Genomic DNA, 26,320 nt, shown 5'->3' on the forward strand with positions numbered 1-26,320 from the left:
CCCCCACGTACCTGAAAGGAAATTCTTGCCCTGAACATTGTCTCTACCCCTTTTTATGAGCGAGAACACTTTCTACCATGCAGGCACACACCCGTGGAATAGCAGAGCAGTAAGACAGAAGGAACCTGGGACCCTGAATGACACTGTGGAGTAGAACCATCCTGCCAACTTAGGCTGCTCATCTGGGAATATTAACAGAAAGAAAAATAGATTTCAATATACATTAACTACTATATGTTTTTGCGTTTTATTGGTTGCTTTGTTATAGTAGCTAAGCACTTACCCTAACCCACATAACTACTAACTTATCCCTTTTGAATCTAACGTGTCACAACTTAGCAGCCCTCAGGCCAATTCCAGTCTACAAACATATTTTGCTAGTACAGTATGTATTATTAATCTGCATAGGAATGCTTTTAAACTAGACATGAGAAGTTAAGTGACTTGCTTAACATCACACAGATAGTGGCAAAATTAGGATTAGAACACAGGTATATTTACCACTCTTTATATAATGAATTTTATCCCATTTTAATCCATGATTTTTAGCATCAGAGACTTAATTACCCAGTCTAATCCAAAGGCCTTGTCACATCTTTTCACCAATTCCTGCAGTTAATAAAGGAAGGGTAGCATTTAATTAAACTAAATGTGATTGCCTAATGACTTCATAGAAAGAAAGTTTATGAGTTTTAAGTTCCAAGTGATTGAGCAATTAAAGGACTATGTCTATTAGATATCAAAATGTCTAAAAATAAAAGTGAAAAAAGATTTTTACCTATTTGTATCTTTGCAAATATCAGATCCATGGCATCACACAATGAACTGGATATGGAAGGGACCTTAAAGTTCATCTAGTAGTGGAGTAATAATCATCATGTTGCAACAAAAAAATTGTGGTTAATAAAAAATGAGGGGTTAAAAAAATCATATTTCCCTGAATATGTCTACCTTCCTATAACTTGTAATTTACCTAGATTTTGTCCTCTGGTATAGGCAGAACAAATGTTGGCTCTCTTTATTTCTACTATCCTTCAAATATCTGAAGACATCTCCTCAACCTAATTTTCTCTCTTTCAGGCTAAATATCCTTCCTTCCTTCCTTCCTTCCTTCCTTCCTTCCTTCCTTCCTTCCTTCCCTTCCTTCCTCCCTCCCTTTCTCTCTCTCTCGTCATGTCAACAAATTATTTTCCCCATTTCCCCTAAACATTTAGAATTATGCATTTATTAGTCTTAAAAGCTGAAACAGTTGTTTTGCAAGCGGACTCAACCGAAAATTTAGACTTGTACAAGAACAGAGAAACAAAAATAATCTTTACGGATTATTTTTAAAATTTAAACACTTACTTTAGCACCATTTTAAAAAACAGACAATTTTGCATCATATTAGAAAAGCTAAGGTCTTCTGTAATTAGCATAGTATCAGTATTTTATAAGCTTAATATTTTAAAATTAATTTTATGGTTTTAATGCACTATAAATTAACATTTTTTAATTAACCTGGTTTGAATTAAAGAGGTTTTTTAAAAAGCAAACTTATTGTTTTTATGTTCTGCATCAAAATTTCCTCTAAACTTGGACAGTAACAACTGGTAATTTGCAAATGGATCAAGCTATTTGTAATAGCTTTAGTTTCTGCTTATGAACTTTTACATATACTAGGGAAAAAACAGGGAAATGTATTCCCTGAATACATCAGAAACTGATTATCTTAAGTGAAACAGACATGAAACTGGATCACCTGAGGGCTACCCTGGTTCATGGATGTTAAACAGCAAAAAATCATAATGGCCCATCTCCCTTTTCTTCCTTTTTAGGTTTTATACACAGGGCTGTGAGACAGACCACTTACAGAGAATCCTGCTTGCTAAACCACCTGAGGACACATGCAATGATAATGAAAGTAGATAGCCAGGGGCCATGTGCTAATTTTAAGATACTCAACACTGATTTTGGTTCACCAAGCATGGAAAGAAAATCCTGGATGGAGTGAAGCAATAATATTTTTTAAAAATCCTTACAATTACTTTTCTAAGACTCCAAATATTAAATGTACTACTATATACGTCTCCAAATATAAAATAAAACTAGCTAATGTTTAGAACCACAAAATGCAAAGAGCTTTCATCTTTTCAAAAGTCATTTTTTGTGTAATTCTTGCTCATTTACCCAGTAATTAGTTATCGATGCCAAAATTCACCGTGTTTATTAAATTGTGGAACCTGTATTATTCACTTCTGCAGATACTATGGCAGGCCACAATCATGTGGGTCACAATACTTTGAAGTTTGCTGGCCTAGCACAAAGTATTTTAGAAGTACCAGAAAATTCTTTGTGAAATGTAACAGAATGAATTAGACTGTTCAGGCCATGTCGTGTTAGCACAATGGAGGAACACTTTTAAGACTTTAAAGTCATGTAATGCAATTCTAGGCTGGATTTTTCTTGTTTAAAAAAAAAAAAAAGTAGAATGGGAGTGATTGGAAGAGAAAAGGGCCAATATTTGACAACAGAAATCAGCATAACCTTTTAACTGCAGCAGCCATGGGTGACTGCCCTTTGACCTTGGAAGATTATGTGGGATTTCAATGACAACAGCTGGAAGTGAGCATGTGTGAATAGAGAACACAGATCTGAGGCCTGGTATAAAAGACTGCACAATCTCTGCCCAGATCAGAGTGCTGATTAGAAATTGTTTCCTGGTCCTGGCTTAATAGAGTGTGATCATGAAAGTTGGTGTGTGTGTGTGTGTGTGTGTGTGTTTAATTCTTCCAGGAAGAAATCATTGGTGGATTTCTTCCATATCCATTCTACTTCTTCAGCCCCTTCAAATCTTCAGGATTTTCATATAAAACAGGCTCCTCTTTCTTCGAATAAAACCTTCGCTCCTTTTTGTAGACAAAATATCTTTAAGTTATAGAGTTCTCTCCTTGAGTTTTAAAATAACCTCTACTGGGGCATTTCACATAGGTTATCATTATTTTTTGTTTAAGGATCTGTCACTCACAAACAGACAGACAGACACACACAGACACACAGCTTGAATAAGGACTCAGTTAAAGTGGGGATCTTACTTCTCTCATCTTTCTGATTCTACCATTTGTACAATGTATGACATATGGTGGGTACTCAGTATATCTGTGATGAATGAACACAGAAATGAAACATCTATTCTTAATAGTTTTTTCCTTTCATTCTTGAGATGTAATGGAAGATTCCTGCTACTACACAAACATATGTATAATTTCATCTTTTTTTCAACCAGCTTCATATATATTTTAGCAATTTTTTAGTGAAGTCTTTAGATGTAGTTTGCCAAACATAAACACAAGAGAAAGATTAGTAATTACTTCCTTTCCAAGGCAAGGTAACTTAGTCCAGTAGATACAGGCTACCTGGTGAATGTGGTAATTTCCATGCATAAAACCCTCAATGAATTATATTCACTGGGCTGAAGTACATGTACACTGACATAGATGCACTCTCAGATTCCTACACAGGACTCCATACTTGCTGACACTGCTCTGAAACCACCAGAATGATGCCATATGATTACTGAAAGGGCACTGGGTTATGACTCATTTACGTTGTTTTGGTTTTACCATACACTCTATCTTACCTTCTATTACTCTGGATTTTGCTAACTCTTTTAGCTCTGGATTTTGCTAACTACTCTAGTTTCTATATCAAATTAGCTTCGGTAGAAGGTGGCCTTTCCTCTATGCAAATACCTTGAGTCAGGCAAAAACCAACCTGGCTGAACAATAAAGGACAAGGAGAAGAAACTGGCGAAACTGTCTTCCAAATCAGACATGGGTCATCTGCCTCCATCCTTCTATAGCAACTCTAGATGTTATTCCAAACAAGCCACAGGACAGATTGTTTTTTCAGAACAGACCAAATCCATTTGCTGTTTCAAAATTCTATAAACAAAGTATTAAGGAATTCAATTCCCAGAGCAACTATATGGGTGTTGGCTTCAGTTTCATGGGAGCGTCTGCCAAGCTCACATATTTGTAGAACTATTGGTTTAGAGTGTCCTTTGCAGCTCAGAGCAGGAGGGACCATTGCTTGTGATCTCAATTCACTTTAAGGACTGGGTCTTGCTGGTGACAGGTATACATGATAAATGTTCCAGAAGGCTGACCTAATTTCCGTTGAAGTGAGGGTTTTGCTAAGAACATTCCCTCAAAGTGTCAGCTTGCAACCACGGATTCCAACATGCCGGGGTCCATTCTCCTCAGCGACTTATTACCATTGCTTGTAAAACTTCCCTTAAAATGAAGTTAATTTCGACTTATTTATCCACCTTCTCCAGACTTAGTTTTGAACTTAAGTAAGTTATATATCTAATGTAAAATATGTAATTATCAAACATAGTAAGTTTCATAGTTTTTAGTTGTTTGTGATCTGAAAAAAACAAATACTCAGGGCTAAATATGAATCGGGGTGAATTTGCAATGTACTTGTCTTTTCTCTTGTAAAGGGATCTATATGGCAAAATGTTCATTCATCTTTCAAAAATCGTATTTCCAAGATATTATTTATTTACAATAAAGTAGGAGGGGCAGTATTACAGAAATTATAATTCCAAAATCCTAAGCCTCAATTTCCACACCTGTAAAATGACACTAATGATTATACTTACTTCATAAGTTTGTCATTAGGAATAATGAAATAGTACACTTAAAATGCTTAGCAAAGAACCTAGAACACAGAATGTGTTCAAAAAATGATAACTGTTATAAATAACAAACATAATCTTTATATCTTAGATCTTCAATCATACAGGGAATTTTTAATAGAAAAATATTAAGAAATAACCACATTATTTTCACATGGAATGTTAAATAATGCAAGTATTCTTATAAAAGTTGTCTATAAAAATCAAAATGTAGATAATGTAATTTTATTTAAGTGAATTTTTGAGTAAAAAAATTATTTTCTAAAGCTAGTAACAAATTATTAAAAATAAATTCTCTGGAATTTTTTGATTTTTCTACAAAAAGTGAGAAATAAAAGTAGTCTCTAAGCTATTTTAAATGTTAGAAATCTAATTCCTAAATATAATCATATTAGTATATATATTTATGTATGTTTATGAAAATAATTGTTTATAATTCCTCAAATATTTTCAAATATAAATCACCATCTCTTCTTTAAATACATATTGAATATCTATAGGGGCCAAGCATTATTCTAGACATAAGGATACAAATTTTGGTCTTATATTTTTGGGATGATGACTACTAATACTCTAGAAATGGACCTTAGGTCAATCTTACTTGCAGGAGATCAAGTTTTATCTACTTTTTCATAAATGATGTACAGAAGTATACCGAGAAAGAATTAAAAATGGCTTCCTTTTTCCAGTTTCACTTTATTTTTTAAAAGACTTTCGTTTGCTGAAAATTCCTGTTGATAACTAAATATGCCATGCTGCCTGCTCTAGGAAACTGAAGTTAATTTATTTAATTTAGAAATCTAATTTTATTTTTCAGTATTTTTTTGAAAAAAAGTTATTTAAATTTTTTTAGATGTGAAAGTACTTCAGATGGTATAAAAAGGCATATAAAATAAGCAATTAATATTAACACTAAATGCAGAAATAACTTTTTAAAATAAACTACCCTCTAGTGCAGAGCCTCCACACTTTAGCTCCTTCCGTCAATACAAATGGAGAATCATCAGAAAGCATCATTAAAGAAAGGGTCTTGATTCCTTATAGCTTTAAATCAATGCTAAAAGAATTTGGCCTTTTAGGCAGGAGAATGATCGACACATTTCACTTGACTGACTTTGATCATTGAAGCACTTTATGATCCAGGCCATTTCCTTGATTTTAGGGAACAGAACCTTTGACTCACAGAACGTGTTGAGGACATCTCAGACTCGGCTCCAAGTAAGAGCGCTCTTGTTCTTCTCGGAACCACTACAATGTTTCTCATCAGGGTTATCAGCATTCGGAGGGGAATCAGTTCCAGTGTTCAGAACTGCCCTGTCCCCTCAGGATGCTCAGCATCCCTGGCCTGCACCACTGAATGCCAGCAACATCCCCTCCTTGTGAGCACCAAAAATGCCCTCACACATTTTTGAATACCCTTAAGGAGAGCCATATGGTCCCTGGAGGAAAATACCCTCCAGTGTATAAACACTGCCTTAAGACCTCAGCAGGTATTTAGTACTATGTGATCTTGCCACTGTTGAGCTGTCTGACTTATATTCTCTGTAATTAGAATATAAACTCTTATAAGGTCAGGGACTGATTATTACAATTCTTTTGAAATGCCCCTTCTTCCTCAGCCATACCCTCTACTCCTCACCCTTACCCAAGTATCTAACTCAGATTTTATAGTGAGAACTTGATTTTAAAAACTGTTATATCTAAACTACTATCTTTGGTTGAGGGGGGTTGGGAGGAGACTCTCAGACATGTGGTCTATAAATATAAACTCGACAATTTGGACTTTCTGGAAGAATCTTGATTTTGAAGATTGGCTTATCAGTCCATATGTGGACGAGAGAGCACATTGGCCAAGCCTCCCTGATCTCCTTTTGTTGTTGCTGAGAAGGTGTGTTCACTGCACTAAAGCTCTCAGGAACATTCAGACAGCATCTTATTTGTTCACGACAGCATCATTGTACCTAAAAGTCCACAGACTCTATGGAAATATGAAATAACATGTAAAAATTGAAAATAAATATGCATTCTGTTCTCTGCTCTCAACTCAAGGATGCAGGTGAACTAAAAAGACACAGCACCAAAATGACCCGTCCTTATTGCTAAAACCAAATGAACACAACCCTGAAAATATACAGGAAACAAAATTAAGCAACAACAGGCTACATAATGTCAACCAACCATGAATTCCAATGAGTGCCTTTGTTTCAACTGCTTGTTCAGAAGTAGGGCAGCTCCTCCAGCTCTAATTTTTTTCCCTCTAATCATTCTGATATTTTATTGAATATCTGTCATTTTTACAAAATTAAGAGCCAAGGGCTGCTACCCAGTACCAGGTTGCATGGAAGTCCTTCTGCTTTGCGATTACCAAAGAATACTCCCTTAGTTAAATTCCTACCTCTAACATTAGAAAATCGATCAAATCTCCCAAGGTTGCAGTGTAGTCACAGACCAGATGCAAAGTCCCATGTTTATGCATGTATACACAAACATATATGTATGCGAATTCAATTTCATTTACTCCCTCGAAAACCCACACAGAGAAAAGCACTTTCTTGTCAGATGTTAACTGTCAGGGGCACTTGAAATATTTTTCACTACCGTAGGCATTTCTGACCCTCAGTGTCACCATTAGCAACAATGCCATAAGGGACATGATTTGTAGCTAATTTGAACATGGAGCCCTTCTGGCCACAGCTGGTGAAGCCAATAGCATTCTGCTCTCTTATACAGTAAATCGTTAGAAAAAGAGTCAGTAAGCTCAATGGCTAATTTCTGATGTTCCAACTACCATTAAAAGGGTTAGAGAGAAGCTAAATGTAGTGTTTTTTTTGTTTCAGGTGCTTTAATTATAAACCTAAAATGTTTCTCTACAGCCTGATTTCTTCATTCAACAAATATCTATTGATGCCAACCTATAAACAAATACGAACAGTTAACTCAGAACATATATCAAAATATTTCGTGTCATCAAGGGCTCACAGATTAGTCAAAACTTCTTTCAAAGAACAGCTAGTGGGGAAGGCTTGATTCACACCAGGAAGATCCAGTTCAAACGTCATCACCTTCTGATATCATTTCTGTATCCTTAGAGCATCACAGGTCGCTGCAATGTAGGCCTCAATAAATACTGATGACTTCTTGAGAGGAGATGAAAGTGCAAGTCAAATTTATGGGGGGCAACAAGGATAACCCTATGGATAGGAAGTCAAGTGTATATGTTGGAGGCAGAGTATAAAGTGAGTACTATTGTCAGACAGAGGTTTGAAGAGATGATAGAGCCAAAATTTGGAAGGTTTCAAGTAATTTTGAGAGTATTCTGTGAGTAATAATCAGGTGGAATCATAATTTAGTGCATTATCATTATTAGAGGAATATTTTTCTTATAGCTTATTATTTACTTTTATAAGTCAGACATGGGTTTCACTCAATTACTAGCTTTGTGACCTTAAGCAAGTTAATTAAACTTTCAATAATTTACCCAAGAAACCTTTGTTGAATATCTTCTCTGCTTCAGGTACTATGGTAGGCATTAGAGTGTACCTCTTTGACCTTCAGGTCCTTGCAGTCCAGTAGGGGAGGCAGGCCAACAGAGGAACCATTACAATACAATGTGGTAAGGGCTCTGGTAGTGGAAGCAGGCTCTGAGGGCACAGAGGGGGGCATTAAACTAGTGAAAGGGTTAGGGAAGGCTTTGTGGAAGCAGTGATGGCCTATACAAGTCATCAAAGACCAGCAGGATTAGTGACGTGAAGTGCAGGAAAGTGACACAGTTTTTTTGTGGTTGTAAGAATAACAATAACAATAAAGTGATACGAGCTAATATTTACTGAGTGCTCACTGCATGCCAGATATTCTCCTCAGCTTTGCCATGTGTTATTTCCTGTAATTTTCGAAGTGTTATGAGGTAGGTGCTATTACATATTATAATTTCATTTTACAGATAAAGCACAGTCTAAGGTCACACAGACAGTAACTGGTAGAGTCGGGATTTCAACTGAAGCAATGTAATTAACTAAGGCACTGTTCCCTAATTGCACGAGTAAGAACACCTACTCCAGAGGCGGAAGCACTTAGAACAGGTTTGGAAGATGATGACGGATTATAACCATTATTGTAATCAATGTGTACATACAAATTCCTGATGTGCACATCTAAGTACCATAGATTTTTTTTTCTCACCAAATGATGGACTCAGTAGATTTTACCCAAACCAAAACTCCAGCTTTACAGTCCAGGGAAAGTGTCTGATAGAGTGTGGATGTTGCTCCCTCTAAATCTCATGTTGAACTGTAATCCCCAATATTGGAAGTGTGGCCTGGTGGGAGGTGACTGAATCATGGGGGCAGATTTCTCATGAATGAAACAGTGCCATATTCTTGGTGTTGTCCTCAGGATAGTGAGTTCTTGCAAGATCTGGTTGTAAAGTGTGTGTCACCTCCCCAACCCCTTCTCTTTCTTGCTCCCGCTATGTGACCTGTCTGCTCCTGCGTCACCCTCTGCCATGAGTGAAAGCTCCCTGAGGCCTTCCCAGAAGCCCAGCAGATGCCTGCAGCATGCTCCCTGCACAGCCCACAGACCAGTGAGCCAATTAAACCTTTTTTCTTTATAAATTACCCAGCCTCAGATATTCCTTTATAGCAAAGCAAGAATGGTCTAATAGCGTGGTTCATCAAACAACCTGGTGGGAAGGTTGTTTCTTCCTTATCAATACCACTGAAGCCATTCTCTCTGAATACAATTTGTCACCACTAACACACTTCCCCTCTACTACTTCCCTCTGGGCTCTATCCTTGCCCTACTACTATCCTTGACTTGGCCTATCTTTGCCTACTACTTAATTTACTATATTTCTGTTCATATGTGCAAGGATAAAGCTACACCAAATTAATAGTAAAAGGTGGGAAAGAACAAATTAAAAGTAATATGAATTGAAAGTAAAAGAATTAAAAGTAATACAAATTAAAAGTAAAAATACAAATTAAAAGTAAAAGGTGTGGGACAGAATTACTAAAAAGTATTTTTTTGTTTTGGTTTGATTTTTTTTTAACATCTAATGTGATTCTGAATAGAATAACCCTTATTGTAAAGAAGTCCTAATTTGAAGTTGGGCATGGTGGCTCACACCTGTAATCCCAGCACTTTGGAAGGCTGAGGCAGGAGGATCACTTGAGCCCAGGAGTTTGAGACCAGCCTGAGCAATATAACAAACCCTATCTCTAAAAAATAAAAATAAAAAAAAATACAAACAATTAGCTGGGCATGGTGGCATGCACCTGTAGTCCCAGCTACTCAGAAGGATCACCTGAGCCTGGGAAGTTGAGGCTGCAGTGAGCCATGATCGTGCCACTTCACTCCAGCCTGGGTGACCACGTTGTCTAACCCTGTCTCAAAAAAAAAAAAAGTCTTAATTTGAATTTTTTTCCAAGTCACAACATTGGGGAGAAGGTCAGCAGTGAATTATTATAGAATGTCACTAAAAACCACAATTTAGGAGCTCACCTGGTTTTACCAATCATGTTAGATAATACAGAATTCTAATAAAACCCTGGAGCAATGTTGTTATCTGTGTTTTTACCTGAGGGCCCCTTGGGCATGTGGACACTGCACTTACAAAGGTTTCACATGGACAAAACATGAGGGAGAGTACAAATCTCTTGCTTGGCAATGGTTTACCTCCATGAACTCTACTTCCCACACCCAAAGAGCAGGCCAACTGTGCTGCAACTGTGCACTCACAAGTCTACATAGGCAGGCTTATCATTACAGGCATATAAGCTTGCCTGTGATATAGAGTGCAGGTGTTACTGCACAGAATAGCTAACATATGGCTCCCCACACTTTGGTGGCAGCCAACCCCGATGAAATAACACAGTCTCCAGCACAGTTCCCAGTAAAGGCCACGGGAGAGGAATGCAATGGGCACCATTTCCTAATACTCCTGATGTTATTTCTAGGAGCCTATGACTGCAAAGGTGATTCCAAAGGGCTCTTCACCACTGGTGGAGGTGCTTCAAGCCTCCAAAGGGTGGGTGGATTATTTTATAATACTGACATTCTTAAGAGCTTACAGAATACTCAAACATTAACGGTTAAGACTATACAGCCCATTAATTTGAAGATCATTCCATAATGTGTTTACTAAATGGATTAGTGAATTATTGGTGCCACAACATATAGAAATTTTGTTTATTAAATGGAATTCAATATGTTAGTTCTTCTTTTATCTTAATTTGATGATTGTCAGTTGGGGTGATTTGCCCCCAGGTGACATTTGGCAATGTCTGGATACATTTTTGGTTGTTACTACTGGGGAATGCTCCTGCCATTTGGTGAGTAGAGGCCATGGGTGCTGCTAACATCCTACAATGCACAGGACAGTGACCCACACATAGGACAATGCATGTGACAGAACACCGAAGTATCCTGCCCAAAATGTCAATGGTGCTGAGGCTGAGAAACCTTGACCTTATTTTTACTGAACTCCCTACAGTATGTTTTTTTGGTTTGTTTTTTGTTTTTTTGAGACGGAGTTTCGCTTTTGTTGCCCAGGCTGGAGTGCAATGTCGCGATCTCGGCTCACCGCAACCTCCACCTCCCGGGTTCAAGCGATTCTCCTGCCTCAGCCTCTCGAGTAGCTGGGACTATAGGCATGTGCCACCAAACCCGGATAATTTTGTATTTTTAGTAGAGATGGGGTTTCTCCATGTTGGTCAGGCTGGTCTCGAACTTCCGACCTCAGCTGATCTGCCTGCCTTGGCCTCCCAAAGTGTTGGGATTATAGGCATGAGCCACTGCACCTGGCCTACAGTATGTGTTTTTTTTAAATTACTTTCAGAAAATGCGATGCAATACTAACTAAATACCTACTATTCATTAGTTCATTTCCCTAAAACACACCAAGGGCCTACTATGTTCCAGGACTGTGTCAGTACTGGGGATACAGAGATAAAGACTGGGACCTGCCCATCAGGAGCTTGCACAGGTGAGTAAGAGTGGAAAGAGCACACAGTGGGCTCACTACCCAGGTGGAGTCACATGTGTGCCAGGGGCAACAAAAGCGCAGAGCAAGTGGCATCTAAGTAAGGCCTCTCAGAGAGGATATACAGGAAATTCAGAGGAAGGAAGGAAGGAAGGAAGGAAGGAAGGAAGGAAGGGAAAGAGGGAGAAGCAGGAGGAGGGGATGAGAGGGGAGGGGAAGGAGGAAGAAAGGAAAAGAGAAAAGAAAGAAGGCAAGTGGCATGTTTGGTTTGTGATGGCTGGAGCTGGGACTTCTGGGAACACTGATGAGGCTGAAGAACCAGGCAGGCCTTTCTTAACTGGGACATGACTGGCATTTGGGGAAAGTTAATTCTTTCTTAGGCAGGTCTATCCAGAGCATTACGAGACATTTAAGATCCCTCACTGCCCTCTTCCTTTCCCCCCCATACACTAAATGGCAGAAGGTGCTTCCTCCCCAGGCATTTTGACAAGCGAGGGAGAGCCTCTACTTGTCCAAGTACCCCATAAGCACCAGCATCGCCTCCTCACTGGAGCTTGGGTAAAGTGCTGAAGAGTTCCTGAAGAGTAGTAAGCTTCCAGTAATGTGATCAGATGGAAGATAACATGGCAGTTCTCACTGGGAAGAGAGTTGAGCCCCTTTATCTCCAGTGGTCTTTTCCTACTGCTGTGTCTTATCCTTGTTGCAACAGACTTGTTAAAGTTCGATATCACATATACACAGCAGAAAATGTGGCCATCGGCCCAGCACACTAAAGAGATTTTCAAAACACAAAGAAACATTGAATTGATTAACATTTCACCTGAGATACATCTTAACTGAGCAACTCCAACTGGGTCTTACTTTGTAAATTATCTCTACCATGGTAAAATACTGTAGGTATTCTTACATATTCAAAGCAAATGGCTTTAAAAACAGACTTCCATTTTATTAAAAAGTTAAAAGAGAAGCAACTGCTTTTATTGCATGCAACCATTCTATAAAATAGAAAATTAAAGGGAGAAGGTAACATTCACCTAAATTTATTTATTTATTTTTGGAGACGGCGTTTCACTCTGTCACCCAGGCTGGAGTGCAGTGGTGCAATCTCGGCTCACTGCAACCTCCGCCTCCTGGGTTCAAGCAATTCTCCTGCCTCAGCCTCCCAAGTAGCTGAGACTACAGGTGCATGCCACCACACCCAGCTAATTTTTGTATTTTTAGTAGAGACGGGGTTTCACTGTGTTGGTCAGGCTGGTCTCAAACTTCTGACCTCGTGATCCACCCACCTTGGCCTCCCAGAGTGCTGGGATTATAGGCGTTAGCCACTGCGCCCGGCCACATCCACCTAAATTTCTATACTTTTGGAATTTGCTTTTACTCCTTGAACTGATGAGAACCTGGAGTCATGTCTTTATATACATAAGCCTTTGTGTGAATTTTGTTTTTTGTTGTTGTTGTTGGTTTTTCTCACTGTGGAAAGCAAGGGAAAAAGTATTTGAGGAGGAAGGGAGATAAAATATGTCCAGAAACATGAAAAGACTTACGTAAGGAAAAATCATGCATACATTTGTGGATCAGGGGCTTTTTTGAAAAGTGTGTGGGGTGCTCATATCTGGCCCCAAATTAAAGATAACGAGTACTGACATTGGAGAAGGAGTCAAGACTCCAAGATTCATAGGAGTAACATGTAGGACACACGTCACATGTAGGGTCTCTTCATATTCAACCCTTACAACATCCCTCTATAGAGATGTTTGGCACTGGGCTCCATAAAATTACTACAACGTACAAAGTGTTAGAGCTCAGACGAAAGAAGGAAAGGCTTTGTAAGGAAAATTGGAGGAAAGGAGGAAGCTGGGGAAAACTCTATAGAGTATTCACAGACATAGTGAACAACTAGTCTCTATCTACTCTGATGAGTGTGCAAATGGAAAACGGACTGAGATCTTAGCCCTACAGTGTAGGTTACTAAATGATGGCATGGATTTCTTACGGCTTCTGGAGAAGTGCTGGGTTTAGGGAGCTTTACATCAGCACTGGTTCTCAGTCATTCAAAATAATTAGGTTATGGTTACTCCTTGGAATATAGCATGGAGTATCACCACCAGGGCTTCTGAATCAAGACAAGAACAGCAATAACAACAGCAGGAACAGCAATGGTGATCATTTATTGAAGACTTACTATGTACCTGAAACTAAAGCTGCAAAGAAATCTGAAAGTTAGGTACTAACTTCTTTGCTTCCTGAGAAAACTAAGACAGAAAGTTTAAATGATTTGCTTGAGGTCACACTACTAGAAAAGGACAAAGCCAGGATGTAAACCTAAATGATTTCCAAGCCCATCTTCTTCCCACAGGGGCACCATCCTCACTGTACCATGGTTTGCCTTTATGCAAAACTGCAACTTACTATCCCCAACAGCTCACTAATATAAAACAGTTCTATTTCACATATAGCCTTTAAAGCATGAACCTGGATTATACACACCTGAGAGGGAAGTCTCGTCTAACTCATTTTAAAAAGAAATCTTTGCTCTTTCCTATGGTGTAACACTCAATGAGACCTCAAGCAATTTTTTATTATTGATGATGATGATATCTTATGGATTTTTTTCTACTCATTTACTCCTTGACTTGTGCACTAAAATGGCAAAGCATATGAGCAACTGCATTCATGTTTCGTTAAAAGACTGTCATCATCACCTGCTTTCTACCATTACTAGAAAGAAAATGTGACTTCCTTCATCTCTGTCCTCCTCTGCAACATTCATACAGAGATAACCTGGCTGCTACTGCATTTTTCCAGCTTAAAAATTTAAAGCCAATAAATCCAAGTACTACCAGGTTATTCTGCTAGACTTGTCCTTCATCCAGTTCAGCTACAGAAGGGGATAATGATCTGTCATAAAGGTAAATTCATTACCACGAAATAATATCATCATACTTCTACTACCCATTTTCACAGCAAGGCATGCTCTCTCTGTAATGCTGTATCTTAGTCCTCTGGGGAGCAGTTTACTGCTGACACAATAATAACAACAACAACAACAACTGACATTTATAGGAAGACAAGACAGCCTGTATTTTCTAACTCTTGACAAAGAAGGGCTCCCACCTCTACTTCAGATGCATCAGTTATCATCACAAAATGCTCAGAAAAATCCAGAGTCTTTAAAAGATGCTAGCAAATGGATCTCCTAAAGATTCATGAAAGTTTAGCTGTCACAAACAGGTGACTCAATTGCCAACCTCCTTGTGCTGGGGAAGCACTGATAGTGGCATTACTCCAGAGCAACTTAATAAAACACAAAACAGAAGCACAGTCATATGTGGGTACTGGAAATGATTCTTTATGCATTGCTGGCTGATTCAATGGATCACTCGACACACTTATCCAGGTGACTGATTCTCAAAGTGGTTTAAGCAAATCCCGTTTTCTGGTGTTGGGTGGTGGTGTTGTCTTAGTCCTTTCGGGCTGCTGTAACAAAACACCATAAACAAGGTAGCTTATAAACAACAGAAATCTATTTCTCACACTTCTGGGGGCTAGAAAGTGCAAGATCAAGGCACCAACGGATTTATTACCCAGTGGGAGCACTCTTCCTCATAGATCACACCATCCACATCCTCACGTGGCAGAAGGGCTAGCTAGCTCTCTGTGTTCTCTTTATAAGAGCACTAGTTCCATTCAAGAGGGTTCTAGCCTCATGACCTAATCTCCCGAAAGGCCCCACTTCTGAATACCATCACCATGGAGTCAGGATTTCAACATATGAATTTTGGGGGGACACAAACATTAAGGCCATAGCAGCTGTGGTTTGCTGTAGAATGCAAAAATCCTTCCAAGCTCATGCCACTGCTCCCACCCCCCAGAAGTTTTTTTCCCTAAAGACACAGCTTTAATTTAAATGGGTAATCTGTGCTGCATTCACCAACCCAATACTTTCTGAATTTTTCCTATATGGACAGTATCGGGTTAGATGTGACAGAGGAAGGCAAGGTGAATTAGAAAAGAAAAGTCCTCCAAAAGGCATACTGGAGCAGGCTGGTTCCTAAACTTTGGCTTAGTGTGACTCTTCTTACAGCATAAGAGTTTTCCGTACCCTGATATGTCAAGACAGACAATGCCTGGCTGTGCATGGATTTGCTGTTCCTATAGAATAACTCCTCCAGGACTCCAAGGCCAGTATGTGGACCACTATGTGTTTTTGAGGTTGGGTGGTACTTATGAAAAACCTCCACCATCTAGGAAGTATTCAGGGGAAAACCTTACTTTGCAGGTACCTTGTTATTAATCATGGTAAGTGGTAAAGAAGAAGTGGGTGAACAAGAGAAAGCATTCAAGAAACAACAGCTGAGGGGAAAAAATACCACACCAAATCCTACAGCTGCTATTTGAGAACAAAATCTAGCAGCACTTTGGGAGGCCAAGGTGGTGGATCATCTGAGGTCAGGAGTTCGAGACTAGCCTGGCCAACGTGGCAAAACTTTGTCTCTACTAAAAATACCAAAATTAGCCAGGCATGGTGGTGTGCGCCTGTAGTCCCAGCTACTTGGGAGGCTGAGGCACAAGAATCGCTTGAACCCAGGAGGGGGAGGTTGCGTGAGCAGAGATGGCTTCACTGCACTCCAGCCTGGATGACAGAGTGAGACTCTGTCTTTAAAAAAAAAAAAAAAAAAAAAAAAAAAAGAACAAAATCTGGGTCTCCAGGATGATAGGTGAAATGGCTAAAAGGTAGGCAGGTAGAGAACCAGAGAAGTGAGAGAAGCAAAAAGGCTGAGTACAAGTCTCCAAAAACAATCAAAAGAAGGCTGGGTGCGGTGGCTCACGCCTGTAATCCCAGCACTTTGGGAGGCCGAGGCGGGCGGATCACGAGGTCAGGAGATTGAGACCATCCTGGCTAACACGGTGAAACTCTGTCTCTACTAAAAAATACAACAAAAATTAGCCGGGCATGGTGGTGTGCGCCTGTAGTCCCAGCTACTCGGGAGGCTGACGCAGGAGAATGGTGTGAACTCGGGAGATGGAGCTTGTACTGAGCCGAGATCACACCACTGCACTTCGGCCTGGGTGACAGAGTGAGACTCTGTCTCAGAAAAAAAAAAAAAAAAAAATCAAAAGAAGACAATGTCTTGCTAGACAATGTCTGGATTCTGGCCATATTCTTTTACTAACCAAGCCTCAGAGTCTTCTTCTGTTAAACGGGACTAATGTTGTCCATCTGAGGATTAAACAAGAGGGCAAGCCCTGAAGACAGGATGGTCTTCCCTTCTGTTTCCATCCTATTGGAAGAGCATTGAAGGAATCCTACCCCTCAAATGCTTACATGGGGGCTTATAAAATGTCTAGGCTCTCAGCTTATCTGCCTAACAGGACTGCATGGGTATCAGATTTCATAAGTCTACACTGCAAAACCACCACAGCTATGTAGAGTCTCCAGGTGTCTCCAGTCTCTAACCTGCAACCTCTCTAATACTTCTCTTGTTTTCTGCTGTTCATAAAAAATGCAGAGACTTCTGCAGGTGCAGCCAATGGCCGTCTTGTGTTTAATGGAGGTTCTGGCCTGATGCTTTGGGGGGCATGGTAATGAGTTGCTTATGGTTAACCTCTGCCCTGCTAACAGGTTCTAGGAACTGTGGTCCTTTTCTCCTCTGCCACCCCTTCCCATCCCCTCCTTCCCCTTTGTATTTGCCTCTGGCTACCTTAATATCAATCATTCCTGCTCCCTACCATATCTCCACTTTCTACCTGACTTCTTTTCCTTCTCTCTCCTTTTAAGGGGTTACTGCTCTTCACACTCCCATGCCCACCACATTTCCACCGTTTTCTCCTTTGCCCCTGACTTACTTTATACTACACTATTTTTGTATACAGTAAGAATTTTGGTTAGGGACCAGTAAGTCTCCATTTTGAAAAGAGAATAGAAATCTACCTACATTTCATTGTGATCATGATAGTTGCAGCTAACATTTGATGAGTACCCTCCCTTAACCCCTGCTATGAGGCAAGCACTATTACTATTCCTGTTTTCAGATGAGATTAAGAGACTTGAGCAAGGTTGCACAGTTATTAATTGGAGGTTTATGACTTTCCCTCATTTTGTACATCAGGAAGGAGGAAAAGGTGGTGCCACGTTATTGTTCTCTTTCCTTATTTATTCCTCATACAGCTGGGTATCTCAGGGAGCATTTGTATGTACTATAAACAAAATTTTGGGGGACCATGGGAACTTTCATCTCTTCAATCCTACAACAAAAAAAATCAGATCTTAGATCAAATGGCAGGAATTTGAAGAACAACTGTTGTTTCTCTTCCATGGACCATCTCAGTGTCCCGTTCCCCACTGCCTCCTGAGGATATTCTATGAGTCCCATGTTCCTAGGCAGATCCTTGTCAGCCATATTTGAAACGTATCCCAACTATAAACTCCCCATATTTTCCACCCGTTTCTCAAACTTGTGGACAAGCAGCTCTTTGAAAAGGAATTCATACACTAATTAAACTGAAGATTTAACCAAAGGAATTTTAGGTTGACATAACTAATGCTTAGTATGCTTTTGCTTTAGAGGACAACCTCAAATAAACTCAGAATGGAGAGAGAGCATAGCTCAATGATGTCACCCTGATCTCTCTCTCTCTCTCTTTTTCTTTTTTAGATGGAGTCTCGCTCTGTTGCCCAGGCTGGAGTGCAGTGGCGTGATCTTGGCTCACTGCAACCTCCACCTCTCAGGTTTAAGCAATTCTCTCACCTCAGCCTCCTGAGTAGCTGGGATTACAGGCACATGCCACCATGCCCAGCTAATTTTTCTATTTTCAGTAGACACGGGGTTTCATCATGTTGGCCAGGCTGGTCTCGAACTTCCAGCCTCAAGTGATCTGGCCCACCTTGGCCTCCTAAAGTGCTGGGTTTACAGGCGTGAGCCACCGCGCCCGGCCGATGTCACCCTGATCTCTTATTTTGATTACTGTAGTAGAACCCTAGTTGGTTTCCCTTCTTCTGCCCTTGTCTCCTACAGTGTACTCGGAACAGCATAAAGAGATTTTGTTTCTCCTATTCTCAGTTCCTGGAAATGGCATTCATGTTATTAAGAGGAAAAGCCAAAGCCTCCCAATAGCTTCAGTGGATCTCAAGTGTGATCCCTGGACCAGTGGCACTGGCATCACTTGGACCCTTGTTAGGAATGCAAACTTCTGAATCAGAAACTGTAAGGGTAGTGCCCAGAGATCTGTGTTTTAACAAGACTTCCAAGTGATTCTTATGCTGCTGAAGTCAGAGAGCCACTGTCCTGCATGAACTGCCCCAGGCTTTTACCTGAGTTCCTTTTCTCCTGCTCGCCTTGCTGTCTTCATTCCATCCACACTAGTCTTCCCCAAGGAAATCTGCGTGTCGCACTCCCTCACCTTTTCTAGGTCTTGTTCAAATGTCAACTTCTTAGCAATGTGTTTGTGGCCATCACTGCCTTTCAAACCAAAACTACTCTGGACTCCCTATTCCTCTTTCTTTCTTAATTTTTCTCCATAGCACTTATTACCATCTCATGCACTAGATACTTTTCTCATTGATATTTTAATTATCTGTCTCCATCAACTAGAATGTAAGCTCCTTGAGGGGCAGGGATTTTATTATTCAGTGATGTATCCTGCGCAACTACCAAGGTATCTGGAATAAAGTATGGGCTCATTAAATATTTCCTGAATGTTGAGAGAAGGAATGATTACATTCTGCCTCTTAGAAGCCATTTGACCTGTGCAAGGTACTTAATCGCTTTGAGCCTCAGTTTCCTCACCAATAAAAAGAGAATGAAGATGAAAAGCAGACACAGTGCACAGATCATTTAGCCATTAGATTAACAGTAGCAATTGTGACCCTCAAAATAGGAAAAAACCATTTCAATATCATTAGAACCAAATGAGGAATAATGGTTTGAACTTTTAAAAGCATTTTTAGAATGTGGAGAACATTTTGGGAGTTGGGGGTGTACTAAAGATACATTTCCCTTTCTGAGAACAGGTTGGTGAAAAAAAGAGTAATTTTCCTATGCTGAAATTATTTTCCCAAAAGGCAGCAATTTGATGAATTAAGAACAAAGGAATTATAAACATACAATCTAATTATCCTTCAAAACAAAATACATATTGAATAGGAAACACATTGAAAACTTAGGTTTGTTTGTGGATGTTTTTTCCAAAATATTGCAATAAAATGTTTGGGAACATCTAATAAAACTAATATGCAGCTGGATTTTCCTGCCCTAAAACTAATTTGTGCTGATTACAAGATAGGTCACAAGGTCTGCAGGCTTTATTTTTGATGCATTCATTATAATTGTTACTATGGACAAGACTAAACACAAAAAATAAAACATCCTGTTGGGGAATGATCTACCCAACACACACCACATGTTTTCTCTTGTATCATTAGTCTAAAGGGGATTTCCACAAAAACTGAGATTCTTAGAAACTAAGCTTTTACTCGTCATTGCTGCATATTCCCACTTAGTCACTGTCCTGGGACCTCCCAGTTGCTCTCTGATGAAATAAATCTGAGGTTGTACACTAAAAAAATAACTGTAGCTATGAATTAGCTATTTGGAGAACAAAACCCTCTTTTTGTACTGTTATGTTTAACAGTATAATATCATGATCAACAGCTTAACAATTTCTTAACATGACTGCATTCCATATAGTTTCTATATGACCAAGACTTTTGTAGAGTACCCATCCGGAGCATTTAAAACTAGGAGATGTTACAGGTCCTAGCCCACACTTCACTGCTATGAATGAACAAGGTCAAAAGAGAAACTCTGCCCACTGCATGGGTAAATGGCAGTTGTCACAACACATACCTTCACACCTACCACTATCTCCCCTGTGTAAATAACCCTTTTGGTCCTAAGCAACAGTAGTGTGTCCAAGTAATATTGTTAATGGGAAAGTTCTCTCTCAGAGGACAGCTATGGATGAGACTCAAAGAAAAGGTTACCAGGTCAGCAGCGGCTAAGTGCTGCCAACAACCACCTTAGGAAACAGCATTGTTGTTTGCTTTTGTAGGTGACCTGGCTCAGACAGAACCTACCATTTCACTCCCCTTGAAGAACCCAAAGTTCTTTCCACAGGAGAAACTGCTTTCAGGAAGAATCTGATGTCAATCATTTCTGTTTGGAGGTGAATTAAATCAGCATGTTCATACTCTCTTAAAAAAGGCTCTGCATTCTAAACCTCATTTCTCTTTAAACAACAATAGACATTATACTGTTAAATAAATCTTCAGGAAATCTATCAAGGGAAGATAATGAGAGGAATTTTTAAAAAGCACTTTAAAAAATAACCACAAGGGTAAATGCTTGCTTTTCCTATATTCAGGAGCTTCAGTTTTTACCTTGTAAGGCCAATCCTGTTTGTTTACTCTGTAAAGTCGAGTCCTTAAGAAAACATCAGTTCTTAAAAAACACCAATGTGAACTGTCTGTGGCTCAGCTTTAATCAAAAGTTTGGCTGCGAGAAATATTTAAAATCATCCAAGGACTATGAGACTTACCTGCTTCTCAAGATTTATAAATTTCATGATGTGAATTTCTCCAGCTCTTATAAAAGTCCTGATGGATTGGCAGCAAGTTACTTTCATGGATCACTCAGAATCACTTTTATTGAGTTACACTTTTGTATTAGGTTCTCAGTTTCTAGTTAGTGGGCCCTAAAAGAAGCTATCTTACCAAATCCTTTAGTCTATCTACTTGAATAGCACTGACTGTTAGCATATCACCCGGTGTCCTCCTGCTGAAGTTCTACGTGAGAAATTTACATCACAATTAAGCGCCAGGGAAAGCTTCCTTCCCTTGAGGAACTGGTATGTATTTTCTCATGGGTAATGAGAACCACATGATTAATCATATGTTTCTCTTTTTCCTTTGGCTGCCAGGAAACTCAGAATCAAACTTATATCTCAATGTTATTACCTATGTAGAACCATATGGTAGAACCATGGTTCAAGTCTTTTTCTCTGATTTTTACCTTTCTACTTTAATTTATGTATTTCCTAATTCTCATTTTTTACTTGTTTATAATTTCTATCTTACTGTATGTATTCTTATAAGCCACCAATCTTTATAAAAATGGAGGTTTATACGTGTGTATGTACCTCTATGTGTATAGGTACATATATAAACACATACATACATATCGAGCTTACATATGGGTGTGTGTGTGTGTATACATATATATACACATATATAGCCAGCTTACATATGGTATGTGTGTGTGTATATACATACATACATATATATGTGTATATGTATACTGGGTAATTAGAAAGACTATAATTTTAGTCGTCTATTTTCATGAGAAAGAACTAAATATTGGTTGTAATGGATTAGTCATTGTGGAGAATTATTTTAAATAAATTTCTGTGGGCTATCGAAGAATATATAGAAATAGCCATGCTTAATGGTACTTTCTGTAATATTTTTGTATAATATAAGTAAGTATTTAGAGTTCTTGAAATCTAATTTTCTAAATGGCCTTGTTCTTAAAAATTTCAGACAGGTGTCGATTTTTAAAAATTCAATATGCTTATTACTCATACTCTAGTGAAACTGGTATAGATCTGTTGGAATATCATAAAATTATACTTAGAAGATCTGTAAGGTACCTCATGAGATAATGCATAAGCAAGTGTTTTGTAAAACTCTAGAGTGTAATTGTTAGCTATCACTGCTATTGCCTAAAACACATAAAATATGATCCAGAGATGAATTGTATCTTACTGGTAAGCATGGTAATTACTGTGGAAATGCGGAAAACAACTGTTGAAACAAGTTAAAAATTTTTTTTTAATGTCATCCTCAGTTGATTTGCTCCTTGAGAGGACCTGGCCAGCTCATGGATGAGTTTTTTGTAAGTTCCAGAAACTTTTACTGGGACTCTCAAAAATACGGATATACTCACAAACCCTCAGATATTTGAAAACTCTTTCATCTCATGAGTATAAAACAATATCTAATTTTAAAATATTCTGCATAACAAACAGAAGTAAAAATCTCAGAGATGAGAAGCTTTCTCAGTGAAGGTATTGGCCTGTTTGTTACTTTCTTTCTGTTTATTAAATACAACTTAGCTATTCACTAATAATCCAGGAAGCACAGAACTAAGACATTAACCAGCTTGTGTTCCAAACTAAAAGGAGGTTAAAAACAGAGCATTGTAATACAAACAGCTTATAAGTACAGCGTGTGTACCTACTGTTCAGCCATTTAAACTTTGAGTCGCTGTACAAACAAGTCTATCTTGAGGAAACAGACTGGGTAATTTTCCATTTGGACTGTTTGAGATTTCACCAAGAGCCTCAAACTTGCAGAAGTCTGTGTTGCCAGACATTTTCCTCAAATTTGTTATCTACAGTTCTTCCCATTAAGATTTCCCTTTAACAAAAATGCTTTTCATAAAGGTTGTGCTTTAAGTGAAAGCTTTTCTCCTACAGACATTGAGATTAAATTAAAAAGAAAAATTAAAGAGGTAGTGGCCTCATTTTGGAAACATAAGTTAAAGCTCTCTTCTGTATAGCGTAAGACAGACCCAGATCAAGATTTCAAACACTTGAGTCTTCAAAGTTCAGAAGAGAGTTCAAAAGATTGAAAAGGAAGGTAAAATTCTAATCAATAAAAAGATCAAGATGCAAAATTGCTGGAATGGCACTAAATGCCAACAGTGATTTGAGGGATCTTTAGAGCCTCTTGATACCGGATGGGAATCTGTCAAGGAAGGAAAAATTCAGCACTTAGAATGTAACTAGAGAAGATCATCTTCTTTTTAGCTTCTATAAACTCACTGGAACACTCATGAACAACTGTCAAGCAATGGAAAAGAGCTCTAGTATACAATTATTTTAGAAATGCATGAAAGTACATTTCATAAGTTCAGGTCTCAAAAATTTCAAAATAACTACTCTACAAATGCAAGTGAGCAGTATGTTAGAATGACTATTACTCGGAAGGAAATAAATAGGATCTTATTTTCCAAGTTAACGCAGTCACTTTGAAACACCGGGACGTTTCTCCCAGCGTGTTGTAAGTTATTAATAAGTAAAATAAAGTCCAGTTTAATGAAGATGGGCAATGAAGTATAAAAATCTTTTTAAGTTGTTTCTACTTTTTGAGTACTGGCTATATGCTGAGGACCCTGCTAAACACCTTGTAGGCATGGTCTCATTTAAGACTCTCAACAGCCATGAGGTAGGTAGTATTATTATCTCCAATTTATGAAAGTAAACCAAGGCTCAGAGAGAAACAGTTATTTATCCAAAATCATAGTGAATGAATAGCTGAGCCAGGAATAGAAGCCTGTTTTCTGGGTTCCTGATTTAATGCATTTTCTACCAACATTCTGACTGGCTGAACTACAGAATTGGGTTAAAGCAAGCTCTGGTGACAGTGAGTCCATGGCCAAAGGTGAACTGATCGTTTCTTTGTCTTATGCTGCAAGGATTATCTAAAAGGGTAGTACGTTAGTCCATTTTCACACTGCTATAGAGAATACCACCAAGAACTGGGTAACTTATTTTATTTATTTTTTTTTAAAAAGAGGTATACTTGACTCACAGTTCTGCATGGCTGAGGAGGCCTCAGGAAACTTACAATCCTGGTTGAAGGGGAAGCAGACACATCTTACATGGTGGCAGGCAAGAGAGAGCGTGTGTGAGCACAGGAAAATACCATTTATAAAACCATCAGATCTCTTGAGAATTCACTCACTATTATGGGAACAACGTGGGGGAAACTGCCCCCATAATCCAATCACTTCCCTCCCTTGACACATGGGAATTACAGCTCCCTCCTCCCTCGACATGTGGGGATTACAATTCGAGATGAGATTTGGGTGGGGACACAGAGCCAAACCGTATCAGTTATACAAAAGCATGAATGCCTTACCTCCATCCCCTCATTACCTTGCAAAGGCCATACCACACTACTTGGCGATTATCCAAGCTCATCATCAACTTTCAGACCACACTATGCCTTTGGGGGTGCTTTTTTATTTTTTTGGAACCTCTTTCTCTATCCTCCTTACCCTTCTCTGCTGGTTGAAATCTAACTTTCCGCTTCCTGTCCCTAAAGTCTGAATTAAAGCATTCTCTTTTCCACATTCTCAGAGCACTTTGTTTCACAGTTAGAGCACTTAGCATATTTACCCTGCATTGTTATTAGGTGCAAACCTGCCTATCACCTGCATAAAAAAGTATGGCTCTTAAAGGACTGCATCCAAAACATGTTGCTATAGCCATGTGTCTTCAACAGCACCCTGAACACAGCAGACACTCAATAAATGTTTCATGTAGAGTTAAAATAGGAAACTCAGGTACTACTACCGCAACATTTATATCAAAGAAAGGACTATTCTCAAAGGAAGTAGGGAGTATTTTTGCTCACTCTTCTTTTTGAAAGGACTTTTCAGACAGCCTATCACCATTCCAAGGAAGGTAATGGGGCTATTTTTCTGTTTAGGAACCAGTGGTTTAAGTAATGTAAGCTATGGATCAGTGGTTTGCAATGATGGGGCTGATCGAAAGACAATCACACTCAGCCCTGCTAAGGTTAATGGCACTGCCTCTTATAGAGGAAATACAAAAGTGGAAGATAGGGAAGAAACCAATAAAAACATTTACACACACCTTTAATGGTATGCAGAGTAGAACCCACTTAAATGAATACCAACTAATGAAAACATCTTGAAAAGAGAGTGATTTTTAGAGAAACCTTTTATCTACAGGTCCTATATTTATAGAGCAAACCTTTTAAATAAATACAGGGTAAAAAATGAATTAAACTGGTAATTGTTGTGACTCATTGTGGTTCATATAACTTTCATTAGGCCAGTGAAATAAATGAACCATTTAACAAAAGGAAGCTCTTCTCCACCAGTTTATGCCATGTACTTCACATTATAAGTAAGAACCTCCTTTGTAGGTACCACAGACCAAAAAAATTGTCTTAGGAAGGCTGGACTTTACCCATTCTGCCGTACTTCTAGCTGGCACCGTCGAAGACTTTTCTAAGAGGAGGTGAAAGAATTCAGTTCAACCAGAAAAATGCATGAAAAGAGAAACATATTTGTCTTAGCCCTCCCAATATATGTGAGAGGTTTTCTTTCTATGAAACTTATTATTTTTTTCCTTTTTAAAATGAACTTTGATGTCTTAAAGTTACAGGTGGGTAAGGACTACGACGAGGGGGTAGAAATCGAGGCTCAAAAGCAGAGACAAGAGTTGGAATCACAAGGTACTCAAAACTTTTTTCTAAAATCTTAGAAATAATTTGTCAGGGATTTAAATCTTAAGCTTGACAGATATTTTAGACCAGTGGCTTAAGAAAAAGGACACTAATATTTCCTCTTAAGATCACCAAATACAAAGAAGAAATTACTTGGGACAACTGTGCTCCTACAGCCCTCAGCAACTAATGAAATGTATCTATTTACTAAAACATCTTTGTGGTTTGAGCCTATTTTGTCTCTGAGCTGATTGTCTCCAAAAAAGAAAAGCCTAAGTAAAAGCCAATTCAAAGTGATCTGAATGTCAATGGGGAGAATATACTCAATGCAAATAAGAAGAAAGCCTGGAGATTCAAGGGAGTTTAAGAATAAATAAACGAGTCAATCTGAAGTCAA

The 26,320-nt window shown here is 38.7% G+C and overlaps 1 protein-coding gene across 9 annotated transcripts in view; it reads right to left on the bottom strand.

Annotated features, from left to right (window-relative positions):
- The window catches only part of NFIA (nuclear factor I A), a 386,822-nt gene that overhangs the window by 141,960 nt on the left and 218,542 nt on the right, over positions 1-26,320 (bottom strand). The window lies entirely within an intron of this gene.

The sequence above is a fragment of the Pan troglodytes genome, chromosome 1, assembly GCF_028858775.2.
Source record: "Pan troglodytes isolate AG18354 chromosome 1, NHGRI_mPanTro3-v2.0_pri, whole genome shotgun sequence".
In the NCBI taxonomy this organism is placed as follows: domain Eukaryota; kingdom Metazoa; phylum Chordata; class Mammalia; order Primates; family Hominidae; genus Pan; species Pan troglodytes.